The sequence below is a fragment of the Chrysochloris asiatica genome, unplaced genomic scaffold, assembly GCF_000296735.1.
Source record: "Chrysochloris asiatica unplaced genomic scaffold, ChrAsi1.0 scaffold00091, whole genome shotgun sequence".
Taxonomy (NCBI): Eukaryota; Metazoa; Chordata; class Mammalia; order Afrosoricida; family Chrysochloridae; genus Chrysochloris; species Chrysochloris asiatica.
In genome coordinates this window covers 7,503,905-7,524,413 of record NW_006408609.1, presented here as the reverse complement: position 1 = coordinate 7,524,413, position 20,509 = coordinate 7,503,905, and the positions used below count along the sequence as shown (strand labels likewise).

General features: G+C 36.4%; 1 pseudogene; it reads right to left on the bottom strand.

Annotated features, from left to right (window-relative positions):
* Positions 1-20,509, bottom strand: part of LOC102840333 — a 134,898-nt pseudogene that overhangs the window by 90,875 nt on the left and 23,514 nt on the right.

The following is a 20,509-nucleotide window of genomic DNA, read 5'->3' as shown; positions in this document are numbered from 1 at the left end:
CTCAAGGTTCATCCATGTTATGTGGTGGCTTGCAGCTTCCTTGTTATTCTTCAAGGTAGCAAAATATTCCATTGTGTGTATGTACCACAGTTTGTTTATCCGTTCTTCAGTTGATGGGCACTTAGGCTGTCTCCATCTTTTTGCTATTGTAAATAGTGCTGCTATGAACATTGGTGTGCATATATTTACTCGTGTTATGGCTCATATTTCTTGTGGGTAAATACCAAGTAGAGGAATTGCTGGATCATAGGTATTTCTATTTCCAACCTTTTGAGGAAGCGAGCAGGCTAATTTTAAGTTGATAATTTTTTATATTCCATGGATGATGTTATGGCCCTTGGCAGCAAAAATGTTCCGCATCCCTGCCCTAATGTAATACTTCTGCTTATTTCTTGACCTCTATTTCCATGACTGTTTATTGTGGCTCCAAGCAAATGAAGTCTTTTATAACTGCAATCTTTTCTCCTTTTGTCATGGTGTTATTTATTGGTCCAGTTATGAGGATTTTTGTTTTCTTTGTATTGAGGTCCAATCTGTACTAAAGGCTGTTGTTTTTGAGATTTTCATCAGTATTTAAGTTCTTTCTCTTCCAGCAAGCAAGGTTGTGTCATCTATCTATCACAGGCTATTAATAAATCTTCCTCCAGTTGTGAAGTTACATTCTTCATATAATCCATCTTCTTGAATTATTTGCTCAGCATACGGATTGAATAGGTATGGTGAAACCATATAACCCTAGAGCATACCTTTCCTGATTTTAAACCATTCAGTAATCCCTTGTTCTTTTCAAACATCTGACTCTTACCTTATACATATGTTCCTCGTGAACACAATTAAATGTTCTGAAATACTCATTCTGTACAATGTTATCCATAGTTTATTATGATCCACACAGTTGAATGCCTTTGCACAGTCAATAAAGCACAAGTAAGCATCATTCTGGTATTCTCTGCTTACAGCCAAGATCCATCTGACATCAGCAATGATATCCTTTGTTCCATGTTCCTGTCTAAATCTGGCTTAAATTTCTGGCAGCTTCCTGAATATATACTGCTGCATTTTTTTGTTTTTGTTTTTTGAGTAATCTTCAACAGAATTTTACCTGTTCTATAGTTTCCACATTGGTTCACCTTTCTTTGGAACATGAAATATAGATCTCTTCCAATCAGTTGGTCAAGTAACTGTCTCCCAAATTTCTTGGCATAGATAAGTTAGCACCTCCAGTGCATCAGTCTATTGAAACATTTAAATTTGTATTCTGTCAATTCTTGGAACCTCGTTTTTCATGAATGCCTTCATTCCAGCTTAGACTTCTTCCTTCAATACTATTGGTTCTTGATCATATACTACCTCTCAAAATGATTGAACGTTGACAAATTCTTTCTGGTCAGTGACCCTGTATATTCCTTCCATCTTCTTTCATTGTTTTTTAATAGTTATTTTGCTCATAGAATCTTCAATATTGTAATTTGAGTCTGAATTTTCTATTCAATTATTTCAACATGAGAAATGCTGAGGGTGTCTTTTCTTTTGGCTTTCTAACAACAGGTCTTTTACATTTCTTTATAATATTTTGTGTCCTCAAGCTGCCCTTTGAAATTTCCTGTTTAGGTCTTTTACTTCCTCATTTCTTCCAGTTCCTTTAGCTTCTCTATACTCAAGAACAAGTTTTAGAGTCTCTTCTGACATTCATTTTAGTCTTTTTTTTTCCTGTCTTTTACATGACCTTGTGTTTTCTTTGTGTTCTTGATGTCACCCCATAACTCTTCTGGTTTCCAGTTATTAGTGTCTAATTCATCAAGTCTATTCTTGGTATGATCTTTAAATTCAGGTGGGACATATTGAAGGTCATATTTTGGGCTCTTGTGGACTTGTTTAAAGTTTCTTCAACTTCAACCTGAACTTGCATACAAGCAATTAATGGTCTGTTCCACAGTCTGCCTTTGGCTTTCTTTGGCTTCTCCATTGTCTTTCCCCAAAGATGAAGTTAATTTGATCTCTATGCATTCCATCTGGTGAGGCACATGTGTACAGTAACATTTTATTTGTTGAAAAAGATACTTGCAATAAGAAGTCATAGGTCTTGTAAAATTCTATCAGTGATTTCCTGTATCATTCTATTACCGTGGTCATATTTCTTACAACTGATCCTTCCTCTTTGTTTCATCAGTAGTTATCAATGTATCTTGAGTACACATTTGGTAAATTTCAGACTGAAGAAGTTGGCAGAATTCTTTTGATTTCATCACCACTTGTTTTAGTGGTTGGTGCTGAAATCTGCCTACCAAAATTGACCCTGCTGGTATTTAAAATACTGCATGTCATAGCTTCCTGCTTCATAGCATCACACCAGCCACCATAGTATGACAAACTGACAGATGAGCAATGATGAATAGGATAAATAAAATGATTTTTTCCTTTATGAAACTAATCTACAGAATATTTTTATTTACTTTATGTTAGGATATTTCTAACATAAATTAATAAGATACACACTATTTTGTGTACCAAATACATCGTATCAGTTAACAGGACTGATTCTTTCTTTCTTCCTTTCCTTTTTTTTTTTTTGGTGGGGGAATTATTGTTCTCCTCGAGTCCTGGTGTGGTGCTGTGGGATAATGCACTAGACTGGAAAGCAAGTTTGAACCACAAGGTCAGTGCTTCAGATTCACCAGCTGCTCCTTGGAAACCCTATATGGGGTTGCTATGAGTCAGAACTGACTCAACGGCACTTAATAATAACATTGTTCTCTTTATTTATTTAATGAAGGTTAAAAGTGTAACACTAGGAGTTGCAGAATACGTTGAGATACCATACATTGGCTAGATTCAAATACAAAACACAACTTTTACTCCAGGAATTGACAATTTCTTAAAGAGTAGTGTTAAGAAATTAAATGTTACAAGCATTACATCAATGGTACTTCTCTGCCCTCTGTTGGTGAGTATATGTAAAATAAAATGAAAAAAAGTATAATGCAATGGTTTAATAGTATTTATTATTCATCTATGTGGAGTTCTGGTGTGGTGCTGTAGGGTAAGCGCTAGATTTCTAACCTCAAATTCAGCACTTCAAATCTACCAATCACTCCTCAGAAAATCCATACAGGTTTGCCATGAGTCAAACTGTTTCAATACACTTAATAACCAGAACATTTATCTATGTTTCTCTTTATTCAAATTATGGGGGAAAAAAGAGAAACTTCTTATATCAAATATCTAATTTTAATAAGCAAAAACTCACTTTTGTTTATGAACCCACACTGGAGGAAAAGCACTGGGTGGAGGATGACCAGGAAACCCAAACCTGCCACCTTAAAATATTTAACTGAGTAAATCTCTGGGTAAAGGGAATCAACAATTCAATTCTTTGGATTCCCTTGAGGATTTAGCAGCCTTGGAAATTACAATCAGAGGCAGGGTGAATCAGATTCACATATATCATACACGGTTTTGTGGCAGACTGATATAATCAATGCACTTTTCTCCCTGCTTATTCATTCTCTGGGTAATCATTCAGATACAGTTTTGTATCTAGCATCTAATTACAAATTTTCAATTTAGTAGAGAAAATGAATCATTTGATGCCGTTGTGTAGTGCCCAACCCCAGTTTTTAATAGCTAAGTAAAAGAAACTAACACTTAGAAAACAGTATCAGATCTTGAAATGCTTAAAAGCCATTGTGATACAGAAAAAGTATAAGCAAAGTAGACATAATTCCTTTCACTGTATAGTATCCTATATTATTCACTAGTTGAGGGAAACTAATCTCAACTCCACTGTCCCTAAATTTAAAAACCGTAAAGAAAACAAGACAGAAATAAAATGGCCCAAAGCATACATTTCAGTTAAGGAATGACTCTTAGTTTAAGGGTACTCTGGATGTACCTGGATCACAGCTGAAATCACCATTGGTAAATCAAAAAGAGGAAGCCTCAAAATATTAAACAAAGACATAGACGTGAATACTGTCGCTGCTGTTAAAATATTTCCTTCATCCAATAAGAAATAAACTCCAAAGGTAGCCAGAGACACCTAAAAAATAGGGAGATATCATTTAATTTTCAAATATTCACTTTATTAATCACCCAAAATTAAGAAGGGAATTTCAAGTCCCTCTTTTTTTTTAATTTTTTATTTTTGATGGAAATTTAGTACAACAGCTGAAGAATAGAGCATATATGTTTAGTACAGATAATAAAATGGTGCATCTTAGATAATGACATCTTGGAAATACGATTTAAGTTCTCTTCTGTAAGACATCACAGTCTTACTGATGTTGTTGTTGCTAACCACCATCGCATTGGTTTCAACACATAGCGACCCTATGTAGAGTTCCTGAGGAACAGCTGGTGGGTTTTAACCAAAAACCTTGTGGTTTGCAGTCCAGTTCACATCCTATAGTGCCACACCAGGACCCTATAGAGTAATGATTTTCATTTAAAATTAATACCAATTATTCATTTTCCAAAATGGGCAATTTTTCACATAAAATTATAATAATTGTTTAATAAATTAATTAAGTGTAAATAAGCCATGACACTTGACCACAAGGTCAGTTTGAACCACAAGGTCGGAGGTTCAAACTCACTAGCCACTCCTTGGAAGCCCTATACAGAGTTGCTATGGAACAGAGACAAGTAGACAGCACTTAACAACAACAAACCATGGCTAGAAAAATTTACATTTGTTTTTATTAATTTTATTTGGAAAAATGATTTATGCATGATAATGTACTGACTACTTACCAGGTACTTGGATATGTTGTTGAGTGCCATCAAGTCACCTCCAACTCATAGCGACCCTGTATAGTGTTTCTGAGGAGCAGCTGGTGGTTTAAACTGCTGACTTTGTGGTTCGCAGTCCAATGCAGATCCTATAGCCCCATACCAAGAGTCCAAAAACTGAGTGGAGGATGTGGGCAACGATCCTGCTACCTCTCACATGCCACTAGTATATAGTATTGGCTTAAACAAATGCTTTTTGGACCCTTCTGCCAAACTAGTCTAAATTTGAATATTTATTTCATTTCCATAATACTAACTTGAATTTACAAAATACTATTTTAAATTATCAACAGGGGAGAAAAATGGAATTTTCCCTCTTCCCCACACCAACTGAACTGGTAACTTTAATTGAAATAGAACTGGAAGTTATATGTGGTCTGCTTATTCCTTAGATTTACCTATTGCTTCATATCCACTAGGGAATTTACACTCTAGTTTAAATAACATGTGATTTACAATGCTTCCATGGGGATAGAAGGAGGGTTACCTTGGTTCATATCATTTTGCTCACAAATACTTAAATATTTGTGAAGTAAGAAAATTATACCTGATCATTATGAGAATGAAATAGGGTCATGTATATAACTTGTCTGCTACTTCCTTTCCCTCCTCCATACAGAGTACCTTTGGCTCCATGGTAAAAGGGATTGATCATATAAAACAAGATATGTTAGAGCTGAATAAAACTCTGAAATACAGGTTATATTTTTTTAAGCTTGATAAAGGCACATGTTAATTCTTTTAGAAATTTATAAAGAAAAATACTGTATGTCAAAGTGCTGACCAATGAAAGCACAGATATTATTTTCTTTAAAATGATTGTTTTTACTCTAAATGGAGTCCTGAGTGGCACTATGGGTTAATGTGCTGGACTGCAAAGTCAGTTTGAACTGCAAAGCAATTCAAGCTCACCAGGCACCCTTAGAAAACTCTATATAGGGCCAGTAAGTTGGGAGCTGACTTGATGGCAATTAACTAAAACAACTACTCTAAATATATTGACAGTATTTTTGACATTTCTAATTCAGATATGGGAGATTTCATTTTGGATACTTTAATTCTAGGTAATGTGAAGGCAATCTATGACAAAAATCTGAACATTAAAATAGGAAATATTATACAAACTTACCAAGAATGGAATACAAGTTAATGTCAGCATAGAAAATACAGAAAGGTATCCAGTCGATTTTTGAACTTCCAATTCTTGTTCTCGAATTTCAATAATCTTTTTTTTATAGGAAGGTTCCCAGGCATAAAGTTTGAGAATCTGTAAAGAAGTCAGACAAAAACAACTTGGCAATCAATACCATAGAAGAAATGGAGGTATGTATACAGAGAAATACACACACATACAGGTATATAAGTATATAAGTATACCTGTATGTGTGTATATACAATTGTGGAGATAAAAAAAAAAACTAGTACACTCATAAACAAAAGCAAAGTATTCCTATTTAACAAAGTGAAACTGTTTCCTGGAGTTTTGTTTTTAAATTTTGTCCTTTTGGAAAAGGGGGCCATTCAGTATTATATTCAATAGTTTATTCACCAACCAGACTTTGGAAGCATCCCAGGTCTATGAGTTCTGTGCCAATTTTTGTCTAATCCAGTCCAGTCACGCCTCCTCTGGTTCAACTCTCACTTCTGTTGACTTCCCATTAATTAGAAACTAAACTCCTTTCCATGCTCCCAATTTCTTCAAGATTGATATCTTGGGATTTCAAGCCAATCTTTGAAAGGTGACTAGAGTTTTCAGATTGCAAACTATTTTCTGAGATGGACAAGGATGAGAGGCAGATCACATACTGTGTCACTGCATGCATTTTGAAGAATAACTTATATTCAAATTCCAGCTCCATTTCTGATTGGCTCTGTAAACATACACATAACATTTAACTGCACAAGCTCTTTGCTTCCTTTTTTGTGAAATGGGGAGTGAGTTATTTTATTAAGGTTTATTTATAAGGATTATATGAAGGAAGAGGTATAAATCTATTAGCACATGCATGTGGCACAGAAAATGCTGAATAAATTATCATTATTATTAAAGAGAGGTTTTATGGCATGTGTTATTAGACACCAAGGAAACTGATTGCCCACCCCTTTAAACTATCCCAGTTGATTGTCATCTGGATCTCTACCAAGATTCTAACCCACTCCCTGCTAGGACTACTATTTCAAATCTTGCATTTTGCTGAGATCTTGAGCAAATATTCTTTTATTTTACCTACTCAGTCCTACTTCTACTGATAACACACATTTCCTTTTGAGAATTTGAGAGGGCTTCAAAGAGTCTGTGGGAAAATTCCATTTATCTTTCAATTCCAATTTTTCACAACTATTTTGAAGCACCATTGTATCAATATTTACCTATTACTTAAAACCTATAAACATACATTACTACATTTGTTTGTTTGCAGGGACCATTGATTAACCTGCTAAAAACTGCAAAATGCATTCAGATCATATTACTTCAGAATGTATAACCCTATTAAATAATCTAAATGATATTTTAGAAGATTGTAAAGGTACATTCCACATTCTACTACAAGGATTAATTTTAGATAAATAAATGAATATCTGTGCTTTTTCAAAGCATCTTTAGCACAACGATTAGTTTTGGTTTAGTACTGTGATGAATGACTAATTCTATGTGTCAATGTGGCTAGGCTATGATTATCAGTGGTCTGGCAGACATTGGACTGGTTGCTCTATCACAATGCAATGTAACATAATCATCTTCCATGATGTAATCCGATCTAATACACCAATCAGTGGAAAGAAAGTTTCCTTGGAATATAGCCTGCTTTCAGAATCTAAATAAATATTCTAGGAAACCTCACTCTTTTTCTTTCTGTCTCTTTCACTGTTTCTTAACCCTGCAACGCAGCACTCCTGTCACTTGACTTTCAGTTTCTCAGACAAAAGTCAGCAGAAGTTTCCAGGCTGTCACCAGTACACCAGATTTGGTGTTTGCCAGCTCCCACAATTGTGTGATCCATTTCCAGAAAAATCAATCTCTCTCCATATAACATATATTAAGAGAGTAAAAGGTTATTAAGAAAGAACTTTACAACTTTTGAAAAAATTCTAAGTAGCAAAATGCAGAGCATCAGTTGATTCTAAGGTGAATTGATGTGCACATACAATTGGGGTGTATATACAAATGATGTGGACATACAATTGCAATTATTGAAGAATTCCATGGGCAAAGGACATCTCATGTGGCACTGTAGGATAAGCACTGGACTGTGAACCACAAGGTCAGTGGTTCAAATCCACAAGCTGCTTCTCAGAAACATTGTACATGATTGTTATGAGTTGGAATTGACTTGTTGTTGTTGTGATGTGCCATGGAGTTGGTTCCAACTCATAGCGACCCTGTACAGGGTTTCTGAGGCTGTAAATCTTTACAGGAGCAGAAAGCCTCATTTTTCTCCCATAGAACCCCTGGTAGTTTCAAAATGCTGACCGTGAGGTTCGCAGCCCAATTCGTAACCACTATGCTACTGACATGGAGTTGTGTGGATAAGCAGCCAACCTTACAGAGGTTTTAGAGACAGATTGAAACTGTAAGAGAAACAGCAGGAAGAAACAAGAAAGAAAGAAGAGAAACCCTCCTAAAAGAGCTGTAGCATCATTCAATGGTTTAAAACTGAAGACAGGGAGAGACCCAAAGGGGTCCAGTGGCAAAGTTGGTAGTGACAGATAGCAGGACCAAGAGGAGCTGAACCTCAGGGGGCTGAAAGAAGCCTGTGATCAGGGTGTCGAGAGGAACCTGTCTTTGGAGGCAATGAGAATCCTGTCTTCAGTGGTACAGAGGCACCTGTTTGGGGGACTGAGAAGAGTTTAGAGAGCTATAATGCATTAAAAATGGGAGCCTTTGCCAACATGTTTCCTGATCCTAATCCTGACGTGTATGTACCTTGTTGATTCAAGTCCTAAGATGTATCCTGTTCCTCATCAACCCACTTAACAGTAAGTATTGCCTGTGAGTTCTGTGTGGCCATTGCAATGGGCTGTTGAATCCAGAAGAGCAGAAGAGAGTGGAACAGGAGGAGCAGCTGATATTAGAATTGGTAGGAAGGCTGGCAAGTGGAGGTATGTTTGACGTCCACCTTATGGAAATCAGCTTTGTGTTGATGGTGATTATCATTTGTTGTTGTTATGTGCTGTGGAGTCGGTTCCTACCCATAGCAACCCTGTATAGGGTTTCCGAGGAGCAGCTAGTGAGCTTGAACTATCGACCTTGCAGTTCAAATGGCTTTGCAGTCTGGTGCATTAACCCACAGTGTCACACCACCATGAAATTAGGCAGGACCTGACACTGATACTACTACTCACACCATCTGACACCCTTATAATAGGTAACACTTTGTAACTTTTGGAATATCTGTGGTTAGTTGTTGAATGAGAAACAGCAGAAAAATATCTCCCCAGTATTTGATTTTGTTAACAACACAAATTCCTATGCTTCTGAAATCCTCCCTCAGCAATTATAGACATTACATAAACAGACATATGGACACATATGAACAATCTTGTGGTATTGAAAACAATGAAATATTCATTTATTGACTAATTTATTGCCATGCTCTAAAAATTTAAATAAAAGGTATAGATCCCTTTTATATTACCTTAATTCCATGTAAGACTTCATTGAGAAGTTTTATTTGTTTATCTTTGCTCTTTGTTTGAATTTTCTATTTAATGGAAATAAAATAAAAGCATAATGAGAAAAGCAGGCAATACTTTCATTTTTTTAAACTCTATTTCTTATATTTGAATATAATGTTCAATTGTATTTCAATATAATGTTTAGTTGAGGAAAAGTCTCTTGCAGTATCCTTACAATATTATTCCATTGTTAACTTCAGAAAATAGTTATACATATTCTTATAATTTAAATATAAGCAGACATAGAATAAAAACAGAAGGCATATTCTTCAAAATAGTAGAAAATATACTGTTTATTTAAATTTGACTTGATTAAAATGAAATTTAATCTACGTCATAATCTCTCCCACACTGCAGTGTGATTTTCTTTATGGTGAAAAATTATGCTGTTTCTTCATGTCTACAGCCTGGCTCGGTGTGTGCTAACACACGATGGTGGGAGTTATGTGCCATGAAGTTGGTTCTGACTCATAGTGACCCTGTGCAGGGTTTTTTAGGCTATAAATCTTTATGGGAGCATAAAACCTCATCTTTCTCCCACGGAATGGCTGGTATTTTCAAACTGTTGACCTTGAAGTTAGCAGCCTGACTCGTAAGCACTACGCTATACATGGTGGGATGCCAAAAATATTTTGATAATAAGATGAATGAGTGACTAGATAAAAAAAATGGAAAAATGAATTCAATTAAGCATTTCTTGTGCACTTGTAGCCTGCATTCATTCTTGCTCACATTAACCCATTAGCCTATTCCCCATTAAAGCAAGCACACCCTCACTTTCAGGATGAGCACACACTCTTGCCCTTAGAAACACACATATGGATTGTTCCCTTACCACATTCATTCATATATCACATCCTTGGAGAGGACTTTCCTGCTTCTGATATAAAATGGTAACTTTTCTTATTCCTTTATCCTATTTTATTTTCTTACATATATTCATACATAAATTACCACCAAGAATTATCTCTCTGTTTACTTTTTTGACGTCTGTCTTTCCCACTAGCCTCATGAACATGATACTTCTCACTGCTGTAGTTAGTGTGCCTGGCACAGTGCCTGGCCCATGGAAATGACTAATGAATACTGGTTGAAGGAGTCAATCAATTATAAATTTGGGTTGTTTCCATTTACAAGACCTCTATTTTCCTGATATGCAGCATGAACTAGACGGTGATCGAAAACCCTATTCAGAAAAGTCAACTTCTTTTTGATATACACAACATGAAGCAATCATTTTTATACTTACCTTCAGCTTTTCTACCCTAGAAGCAACTAAAACATTTATTGGTACAACAAGCAAAAGGACTGCAACTCCTGTTAAAACTGCTGGACCCAGTTCTTGCCAAAGCAGTGATATGGCCATCAGGATCTGAAAAGGTGCTGACCAGAGGAGACTAAGGTTTGCTGTCAAGTCCATAAGCTGCTGGGCATCTGCTGACATTAAGTTAATAATTTCCCCAGTGGAAAACTTCTGTCGAGACACACTAGATAAAAGTAGTGACTGGGAAAAAAAAAAAAGCAAAAAATTTGAAAGCATTCTGGAGATTATGGAGAATCTTTATAAATGGCAACTTTTCACATTTAGAAAATTTGCAAAGTAATTTATGTATTTGTTTCATTAATATAATATCAAAGGACACAATTTTTAGATGTGGAATATATAATTATTGATAAAGTACGTACTTTTATTGGGAGTGTGGTAGCTCCATAGACTAAGCACTGGATTGCAAACCCTAATGTTGGAGGTTTGAGCCCTCCAGAAATTCCTTGGGAGAAAGAGGAGGCTTTCTTCTCCCACAAAGATTTACAGCCTTGGAAACACTATATAGGGTAGAGATGAGTTCAAACCAACTCCGTGGCACTTAACAACAACAATATAATTTTAGAATTTAATGTGCACTGGGAGAGAATAACATTTGGTTTTCCAAATAAATACTTTCATCAATAACACTCTAACTTTTTAAATGAAAAAGTAATCTATTCTAAATGCTATGAGGTTCTCCACATTTATTGGTACAGCTATAATTTATTACAAAATAATCTACATGTGGGCAATACAAAGTCTGTACATATGATACTGAGTAATCATTGTATTTGTCTTAGAAACTGTGAAAGATTAAAAAGAGGACATAGTCACAATTATGAAAATTAGAATATAATTATGGAGCCAAGCTACACACACACAGTGCATGGTGTGAAATCATTTTATTAAAAGGAACTATTTGGCCTTTTGGTCCTGACCCTAAACCCCACCAGTGATTGATAAAAATCCTAAAACACACAGGCTCAGATAGGGTTTCCTGATTGACGAAGAAACAAAGAAATAGAAGCGGAACTCTTGGACACTAAGATCCCTGTGCTGTGACCCTTCTGGACTGAGTAAAACTATGACGGTAACAGAGGCAGAGGCTGTAATGGTACCAGAAGAAGGGCAGACAGTGAGCAAACCCAGACAGTGGTGGTGGTGGTTGTGTGCCACCGAGTTGATCCCAACTCATAGCAACCCTGTATAGGGTTTCTGAGGCTATAAATCTTTATGGGAGATAATTTCTCATCTTTACCCTGAGAAGCAACTGGTAGATTTGGACTTCGGACCTTGCTGTTAGCAGCCCACCTTGTAATCCGCTATGCTATTCAAGTTCCTCAGACAGTGGGAGCAGGATGTAAAGACCAAACCTCCACTAAGAGTTGAGAGAGGAGTGACTGATCACCAACTGTGCCAAACAAAGTTATATATATAGTCCTGATGTGACTTTGTGCACACATGGAGTCCTGGTGTATGTGGCACTGTAGGATAAGCACTGGATTGCAGTGTTGTTTTGAACCATAAGGTCAGCGGTTCAAACTCACCAGCCATTACTCAGAAACTCTGTACAGGGTAACTGTACAGAGTACGCAAGCTGACATTTTTGCTCTTCAACACTTTAAAAAGATCTTGTGCAGCAGATTTACCTAATGCAATAAATACATTGTTTGATTTCTTGACTGCTGCTTCGAGTGTTGATAGTTGATCCAAGAAGAATGAAGTCCTTGACAACTTCAATCTTTTCTCTGTTCATAAGAATATTGTTTATTGGTCCAGTGGTGAGGATTTTTGTTTTCTTTACATTGAGATGCAATCCATACTGAAGACTGTACTCTTTGATCTTCATCAGTAAATATTTTAATTCCTCTTCACTTTCAGCAAGCAAGGCTGTATCATATGCATATTGCAGGTTGTTAATGAGTCTTCCTTCAATCCTGATGTCACATTTTTCTTGATATTGCCCAGCTTCTCAGATTATTTTTGTTCAGCATACAGGTTGAGTAAGTATGGTGAAAGAATACAATCCTGTCATACACCTTTCTTTATTTTAAACCATCCAGTATTCCCATGCTCTGTTTGAACAACTGCCTATTGGTCCAGGTACAGATTCCTCATGAGCACAATTACGTGTTCCGGAATACTCATACTTCACAATATTGTCCATAGCTTGTCATGATCCACACAATCAAAAGGCTTTGCGTAGCCAATAAAGCACAGGTAAGCATCTTTCTGATAGTCTCTGCTTTCAGCCAAGATCCATCGGACATCAGCAATGATATCCCTTGTTCCACTTCCTCGACTGAATCTGGCTTGAACCTCTGGAAATCCTCTGTCAATGTATGTTTGCAGCCGTTTCTGTATTACCTTTAGCAAAACTATACTCGCCTGGGATATCAAAGAAATTGTCTGATGATTTCCACATTCTGTTTTGTCACCTCTCTTTGGAACGAGCACAAATATGGATCTCTTCCAATCAGTCGACCAGATAGTTGTCTTCCAAATTTCATGGCATAAATGAGTGAGTGCCTCCTGTGTTGCATCACTTTCTTTGAAGATTTCAATTTTTATGCCATCAAATCCTGGTGCGTGCGTTGTTCTTTACCAATTCCTTCAGTGCAACTTGGATTTCTTCCTTCAGTATCATGGGCTCTTGGTTATATAGTAACTCTTGAAGTGGTTGAACATCAGCCATTACCTTTTGATACAGTGACCCTGTGTATTCTTTCCATTTTCTTTTGATGTTTTCTGCATCATTCAATAATTTTCCCAGAGAATCTTTCAATAACAAAAGTCGAGGCTTGAATTTTTTCTTCAGTTCCCCCAGGTTTTGAAATGCTGAGCATATTTTTCCTTTTTGGTTTTCAGACTCCAGATCTTGGCACATTTTGTTGTAATATTTGGCTTCATCTTCTTGAGCTGATCTTTGAAATTTTCAAGTCTTGGACCTTCTCATTTCTTCCATTTGCTTTAGCATCTCTACACTGGAGAGCAAATTTCAGTGTCTCTTCTGACATCCATTTTGACTTTTCCTTCTTTTTTGTCTTTAATGCCTTTTTGCTTTCTTCATGTATGATGTTCTTGATGTCATCCCACAACTCTTCTGGTCTTTGGTCTTCAGTGTTTAATGTATCAAATCTGTTCTTCAGATGATCTCTAAGTTCAGGTGGGATATATTTAAGTTCATATTTTGGCTCTTGTGGATTTGTTTTCATTTTCTTCAGCTTCAGTTTGAATTTGCATATGAGCAATTGATGGTCTGTTCCACTGTCCTCCCCTGGCCTTGTTTTGTCTGATGATATGGAGCTTTTCCATCATCTCTTTCCACAGATGTAGTCAATTTGATTTCTATATATTCCATCTGGCGAGGTCCATGTGTATAGTCATCTCTTATGCTGTCTAGAGAAGTATTTGAAATGAACAAATCATTGATTTTGCAGAATTCTATCATGTGATCTCCAGTATCATTTCTATCGCCAAGGCCATAGTTTCCAACTACTGATCCTTCCTCTTTGCTCCCAACCTTTGCATTGTAATCACCAGTAATGATCAATACATCTTGATTACCTGTTTGATTGATTTCAGATTGAAGAAGTTGGTAGAATTCTTGTATTTCATCCTCACTAACTTTAGTGGTTGGTACATAAATTTGAATAATAATGGTATTCACTGGGCTTCCCTGTGTTGTTGTGAAGTGCCATCGAGTTAGTTCCAACCCATAACGACCCTGTATAGGGTTTCCAAGGAGCAGCTGGTGAGCTAGAACCACCAACCTTGTAGTTCAAATGGCTTTGCAGTCTGGTGCATTAACCCACAGTGCCACACCAGGACTCCGGGCTTCCCTGTAGGCACATGGAGATTATGCTATCACAGACAGTGTTGTACCTCATGACTGAGTTGGATATGTTCTTTTTGATGATAAATGCAATACGATTCCTCTTCAATTTGTCATTTCTAGCATATTAAACCTTGTGGTTATCAGATTCAAAATGGCCAATGCCAGTCCATTTCATCTCACTAATGCCTAAGATATCCATGTTTATGCGTTCCATTTCATTTTTTGACAACTTCCAATTTTCCCAGATTCGTATTTTTATTCATAATATTATCATAGGGTGTGTTTTAAATCAGTTTCTTGAGATAATAAGAGTAGATTAAGCCAACATAGGAGTCTTGGTGTGGAGCTAAGACAAGCACTCAAACGTAAGGTTGGTTTCAACACACAAGGGCGGCAGTTTAAACTCATGAGGCACTGCTTGGAAACTCTCTACAGAGTTGCTATGAGTAGGATTCAACTCGACTCATAGCGACCCAGTAACAACAACAAAGTAATCATATGTTGGGGAGATAAATACCGTGCTAAAGAACCAAGAAACAGACAGAAAAAAAGCCAAAAAAAAAACTTACCCCCAAAATGGACAGAGAAAGAGAGAGAGAGAAAGGCCTTGACCTAGAGCCAGAGTCCTTAATTCAGATTTCTAAACACCTAAACTATGAGAGTCCTGGTGTGGTCCTGTGGACCAGACTGCAAAGCTGTCTGAACTGCAAGGTTGGTGGTTCAAGCTCACCAGTTGCTCCTTGGAAATCCTATACAGGATCGTTAGGGGTTGGAACTGACTTGGCGGCACTTAACAACAACAAACTATTAGGAAATAATTTCTGTTTGTTAAAGTCACCCACTTATGGTATTTCTGTTATATCAGCACTAGATAAGACAGGTCAATGACAAAATGGCCTAGTATGCTTCTTGCCCAATTTCAGTCAAAAGTATACTAATCATTTATATATATATAAATTTTACTGCTCTATCAAAAATTAGTTCCAAGCTTCCTTTATTTTGCAAACGCTTTCTTGACTGCATACAGCCTTTTCTTGCCCATCTGATTTCTTGTAGAGTTTGTGTTTCAGTTCTACACATTCATTATGAATGTTTATTATTCCTCTCAATTTCTTGATTTATTCATTTACTCAGTCATCCAATTTTCACACAAATAAGTAAATGGCCCAATTTTAGGTGATGGTGATGATGTAAGAGGTAAATAAGTTTCTAGTCCAAATTTTAACAAGTGCATAATTTATATGGGAGCACAGAGAAAGAAGTTTAAAAATGAATGCTTATTGACTAACTAATTGATAACTACAGGAGGGAGAAAAGCCCTTGGTTTCTAAATGTAATATCAATAAAAGGTTGTTTTATTTATAATATAAATTTTAAAAATAGAAACAAAAAAAATCAGAGTTAAAATTTGAATTTTTAAAACCAGAAAATGTAAATTAAGCTTTTTGGTTATCCCACATATAAGAAACAGCCAGGGTTAGGATTAGAACTCAGAATGAAAGAGAAGCAAACAATATAGGAATAAAGAAAAATGGTTTTGTTACATGAAACAATGAAGTAGAATGGGCAGAAATGTACAATAAAGGTGGTAGTTGTGGTGGTGGTGGTTATGTGCTGTGGAGTCGGTTCCGACTCATAGCGACCCTGTACAGGGTTTCCAAGGCTATAAATTTTTAAGGAGCAGAAAGCCTCATCTTTCTTCTGTGGAACAGCTGGTAGTTTTGAACTGCTGACCTTGCAGTTAGCAGTCAAATTCGTAACCACTACGCTACCAAAGTAGTCTACAAAAAGAAAATGACTGTAAAAGATGATAACATATTGATGCATAAGCGCAGATATTTCATAAAAACAATTTCATTTGCATCCTGTGGAGGAGTTAAGTGATAATGGGAGGTAGACATCACCACTTACTTTTAGGGATTAGGGTCAACTATAAGTATTAGGAACCACAGAGTGTGAGCTCCACAGAAAAATAATTTCTCAGGTGACAACCAACACTGGTGAGCCAAAGTTCCTTGAAATATAAAAGCAGAAGTACCCTAAGAGTATTTCACTATACCCTCCTATTTTTCTAGTCCCCTTACTTTTAAGGCATCAAAGGAAAAAACATATATATAGAAAAGGGGAATTCTTTAGTTCTGTTACCTTTTTGTAGATCAATCCAATTACAGCAGTCTTAATTTTTGCTGAGGTGAGCAAGTTAAAACGTTGATATTGCTGAAGGATCAGAGTTTGTAAAAAGACTACAACAAAAAGTGCCAGTGCATAACCATAGCCACTCCAGCCAAAATCAGAGTGGTGTTCACAGAAAATGATCATTTGCCTGATTGTCATATAAAAAATGAGAAAGGGGAAGAAATATTAAACATCTGAAGCATTTGAGTGCTTATGAGAGTTAAGTGATGTCAAAATGTTGCACATATTCCTTTTCTTCACATAAACATTGGATAATAATAGTCCTATTCACACATTTGCAGGTGAAATGTTATTTTCTAACTTTCATGTAGCAATATTATCAAATCATTTACTTTGTTCTGTCTAACTTTATCAGCAAAGTTGAAACCAGAGAAATTAAAAAAATAGTTTGTTTTTTTCAAAATCATTCATTTTGTTAAATATCAGTAAATATAACAATCAGAATTTAATAGATCTCTCAGTATGGTACACAGTGTTTTTAAAGGTTCAAATTATAGCTACTTTTTACTTTTATATATAGCTCATCACTTTCCACATCCTTCCCTTATTTTCTCTTAAGTTTGATGATGGTGTGGTCTTGATGATCAAGGTCAGTGCTGAAGTACATTGAGGATAATAACCAATGAAGATGGTTATGACCATAGCCACCTTAGTTTTTGCTTATGCATGAAACATAAGCACTGACTACAATGAAGAGTTTCTGACTTCTGCTATTAATAACATTATATCTTGGACATTCCAACCTCAGCACACATGGAAAAAAACCAACAAAACCCAGCTGAGAGCCACAACCAATGCCTCTATATAGCACCATTTGAATTGTTGTACACATCTCCACTGCTCAAGCCACCATCTCAAGCATGAGTCATTCATTGTAAGGTATAAAAATAACATTCTCTGTGTCCTGCCTAAAGTCCAGAAAATCATAACCATTATAAGATTGTTGTTTTATGCCATTAAATTTTGAGGTGGTTTATTTTGCTGTAATAGATAACCAGAATAATGCAGTTTAGCAACAGTCTTTACAGTGAAATCTGGACACCACCCAAGCATCAATCCAGGAAGCAGGCCTTACACTGGATAGTACTCAAGCCTGCCAATGCAACTCTTTCCTACACAATGGCTAATAAAGTCACTCACCCAATGTCATCAAGTGGATTATGCCTGATTGAAACCTTACAGGATAGAGTAGAACTGATCCATAGGGTTTCCCAAACAGGAACAGACAGCCTTGTCTTTCATCCACAAAGCATCTGGTGGGTTTGCACTTCTAAGCTTGTGCTTACCAGCCCAATGCATAACCCATTATGCTACTAAGGTTTCCACACAACAAGTACTTCAAAATTTAGGAAGTTCAAAAGCAAACCCTAAATTCTATTCTACTTTTTTCTAGGCCTTCTACATCTTAGTAAATGGTAACCTTTTAAATCAGACTAGTTTCCATCAATTCCTTTTACTGAAGGGAAAAACCTTGAAGGCACCCTTGATTTTTCTCTTCCTTTATCAACCTGAATACAACCCATCCACATACTCTGTTAACTTTGCCTTTAAAATAGAGCCACAAGCTAACTACTTCTTGTGACCTTAATCACTATCCATAGTGGAAGTCACCACTTACTTTTGCGAACATTATCACATTAGTCTTCTAACTGGTCTTCCTTCTTTCACTCTTAATCACCTTTAGTCTCCACACAGTATCAAGAGTGATGCTTATCAAGTCTAATCATTTAATTCTCTGTTCAAAATGTTTCTGAGACTTCCCTTCACACCCCAAATCAAAGTCAATGTCCTCATAATATTTTAGAAGGCTGTCAAGACCTTTTTCATCTCTTCATTTTTCTGAAGGGGTTCTGGTGTAGGTCTGTAGGATAAGCACTGGACTGCTAACTGCAAGGATGTTGTAACTGTTGTTAGGTGCTGTGCTATCAAGTTGGTTCTGATTCAAAGTGACCCTGTGCACACAACACAATGAAACACTGCCTAGTTCTGCACCATCCTCACAACTGTTAACATTTGAGTCCACTGTCGCTGTCACTGTCTCAGCACATCTCATTGACTGCCTTCCTCTTTTTCACTGGTACTCCACTTTTCCAAACATGATGCCACTCTCTAAGAATTGGTCCCTCCTGATAACCTGATAACATATCCAAACTATGAGAGATGAAGTCTCATTCACCACCCTGGCTTCTAAGGAATATTCTAGCTGTACTACTAAAACAGATTTGTTTGTTTTTCTGGCAGTTCATGCTCCTTTTAACATTCTTCTCCAACACCATAGCTCAAATACACTAATTCTTCCATGGTCTTCCTTATTCACAGTCCAACTTTCACAAACTTAAGAGGTGACTGCAAATAGCATGGCTTGAGTCAGGCGCACCTTAGTCCTCAAACTGACACTTCTTCTCTTTAACAATTCAAAGAATTCTTGTGCAGCAGATTTACCTAATGTAATGCAACTTATAATTTTTTTATTGTTGTTTCCATGAGCTTTTATTGTGGATTCAGGCATAATGAAGTCTTTGACAACTATAATTTTTTCTCTGTTTATCATGATATTACTTATGGGTCCAGTTTTGGGGATTTTTGTTTTCTTTACACTAAGGTAGGATCCATACTAAAGGCTGCAGTTTTGATCTTTATCAGTAGTATTTTAAGTCCTCTTGGCTTTCATAAAGCAAAGTTGTGTCATCTGCATATCACAGGTGGTTAATGAGTCTTCCGCTAATCCTGATGCCAAGTTATTCTATACCTTTGGAATCCCAAAAATAATACTTGTCATAACCTTCTGAGCTGACCTCTGCTTTGAATCTTTGAGGTCTTCCAACTTTCCTTAAAATAATTAATTCACTTAAAAACTAGCATTTTATGTGGAGCAGCATTTTCATAAACTTGTTGCAAAGCTTGGAAGATTTGGGGAGCTGTCTTCTTGAGTTTTGCTAAAAATTTATTATTAGCCCTCATCTCAAATAATTTCATTTATTTTTTTCCCACAGCACAACCAGTATTCTTATTTTTCAAACAAATCCTAATTGGACTAAGGTAAGTGTATTCCTCATACAGAGAGGCCATGTTTGCTGTCATCCATTGATGGCAAAGACATGTTTAAACATATTTGTTTGTCCAAAGCCCATGCATGCATGTATAAACTGGAACTCTATAGGGTTGGCTCACCATATAGGTCCTCAAAAACACCAAACACAATTCTGAATTTTTGAGAAGTCTTTGTGTTTCTGGCCCTCTATAATTGCAAGATATCATTGTGATTTCTTCTCTAACTTCCTTCAGAACTTTGCTCAAATGTCACCTTCCCACCCATGTTGTACTTAAACACTTTATAAAAATAGCTGTTCCCCAATTCCCCTCACAAGCATTTCCTATCCTTCTTACCCTTGTTTTCTTTTGTATCCCCTTTGTACTTATTATCTCTTAGTATGTTGTTATCATGTGCCTTCGTGTAGGTTCCGACTCATAGCAACCCTGTATACAGTTTCCGAAGAGTGGCCAGTGGGTTTGAACTGCCAACCCTGCAGTTAGTAGTTTAGTGCTTATCCTATAGCACTAGACCAGGACTCCAGACTCTTAGTGTGGTCCACACTTAATTCATTCATTACTGAAATTACTTCATCTTTCCATCTCTGTTTCTACATTGTAATAATAGACATAATAATACTTCTTACTTTATAAAATTGTTGTAAAGATTA